The following is a 2,630-nucleotide window of genomic DNA, read 5'->3' as shown; positions in this document are numbered from 1 at the left end:
AAACGAGTTATGCACAATATAAGTTTAATTATTATTTTAAGGCTTACCTCTCTCTTTTTATCTCTCACTTTTTCTCTCTGTCTTCTCTTTCTTTCTCTCTGCCTTTTTCGACTCTTTTCAATCCAAACACATGATAATCAGAGGGAGCAAGGTCAGGGCTATATGAGGGATGATTTAAGATCTGAAATCCTAGGCATCCACCGTGCACACAACTTGTGATACTTGAGAATCTCCGTGACAATAGTACGAGATACGTTCTCTAAGAATGTATTTACCCTGCGCGGGAGTTTGAAATGCCTGGGGTATTTGTCTCGTAAAATATGAAATCTCAATTTTTGCTCTGTTACTTTTTAAAACATTCTTATTCATTTTTCTTGTCTTTTTTCTCTTCTATAAAATATGTACTGTAAAATATGAGAGAGAGAATAATATTATACTATAATCTAATATACTAATTAGTTTTTATATATCCTTTAACTTCAACGTGCTAATATGTAATTTATAATAATATCGAAAAAGGATAGCATATTGACTTTGCAAAAATTTAAAAAATTAGTAGTATCTATTTTTAATTCTTTTTTTTTTATATTTACAATTGTACATAAAATTATAATCAATTATAAGTATTACCATATACATTTTATAAAACTATTGTAAAGTTCATAAATTTAACTACCTATGCATCTAACTTTAATATATTTATATTTTAAGATATTAAAAATTACCTCTTTTATTAATTTCTACCGCTACTGCAAGTTTTACCTTTTACACTTAATCATCCATTATATCTTGTTCTTTTCGAAGACAATCAATACTGTAATGCAGATGAATAATAATATAATATCCATGATGTAGTGCATTAAAGTAATTAGCAATACATATATATACATATCATAAAGAACCATATACTAATTTGTCTATAAATACAATAACAAACAACTTATTTACCTTATAAAATAATATTCAATAAAAATTTGGCACAAGTAAAGTTCACACAGAAAAATACAGAATGTAAACAGTATAACTTAAGCAGTAAGCGGATCAGTCAATTTTTTCATCTTTTGCCCATGTTTATTCACTCTCCTATTCTCTTTCTCTTTCCTTCTTTCTTTTAAACTTTTTTTTTCTTTCTTTTTTCGTTATTTTACTCTTTTCTTTTTTTAATCCAAATACTTTAAATCTCATATTATGTCGTAGATCCATCTATGTATAAGATATAATCTTATACAGTATCGTAAAACATTTGTATATGTTGTACACAAAACATGTCATAAGCAATGTTAACAGGTGGAAAACAAATACTTCTCACTGAAAATAAAATATAACACAAAGTATCATTCTTAAAAAATTAAGAATAATAAAAAATATAAAAAAAGTAAAAACGTTTTATAAAACTTATCTGGAAAATAATCTTGAATACATTTAAAAGAAAAAGAGAAATATTTGTTGACGTAGCAGTAAATGCTAAAATATTTAAATGTTTAAATGCTTGAATACAATGCATGAAAAATGTAACGTTGTATAACAACATGACTTTTAAATGACTTTATAGGTACAAACAAATCTTTTTATTTAAATTGATTTTATGTCTCGCAACGATATAAATACATTTTTAATAATTAATTTAAAGTCTCGAAAAATAAATTTAATAATTAATTGAAAGCTTCAAAAAATGAAAGAGAGAAACTATACATATAACTCATTATAAACAAAATTTTTAATATGCCTATTATCTCTTTGATTACAAAGGTAAATTCTCAACTTCTCTCTCTCTCTCTCTCCTCTCCCCCTCTCCCCCCCTCTCTTCCCCTCTTTCTGTCTGTTTCTACTTTTTCCCTCTCTTGTTCGTCATCTTTAACTTTTTCAAACACATCTAATCACGGAGAAAAAAAATTATGAAGAAACACGCTATCACAATATTAATCGTCGACAAGTTACACACAATATAAGTTTAATTATTATTTGAAGGCTTACCTCCTTCTCTCTTTCTCTTTCTTTATTTCCTTCTTTTTCTTTTTCTCTCCTTATCTTTCTTTTTCTCTGTCTACTTATTCTCCTCTTGTTCATCATTTTTAACTTTGTAATATCACGCTATCATCATCTTCATCGTAGATGAATTATGCATAATATAAATCTAATATTATTTTAAGGCTTGCTTCTCTCTCCTTCTCTCTCTCTCTCTCTCTCTCTCTCTCTCTCTCTCTCTCTTAAAATTATTGTTTATGTATGCTAGTTCTTACAGATATTTTTATGTCGTTATCTTGCCATTTTGTATCTTTACCCTTCAGCCTATGCTTGGGCATATTAAATATATATCAAATCAAATATCTCTTCTTTCTTCTTCTTCTTCGTTTCCTTTCTCTCTGTCCCTCTCGAATTTTCTTCTTTTTCTCTTATTTGTCAACCTCAACTTTGTCATATCTAATTACATAGAACAAAAAAATTACTAACACACACAATTACTAACACAATCACTATCACCATCTTTATCGTCGACGATTTACGCACAATATAAGTTTAATTACCCTTACAGGAAAGTATTACTGACTAAATACTTAAAATCTCAGTGATTTAATACTGTCAATATTTATTTGGGAAATACTGGGAAAATACTGGTAGTGATAAATATT

This window comes from Temnothorax curvispinosus, unplaced genomic scaffold, assembly GCF_003070985.1.
Source record: "Temnothorax curvispinosus isolate PA1 unplaced genomic scaffold, ASM307098v1 QBEX01011856.1, whole genome shotgun sequence".
NCBI lineage: Eukaryota > Metazoa > Arthropoda > Insecta > Hymenoptera > Formicidae > Temnothorax > Temnothorax curvispinosus.
This window is presented reverse-complemented; position numbering follows the sequence as displayed.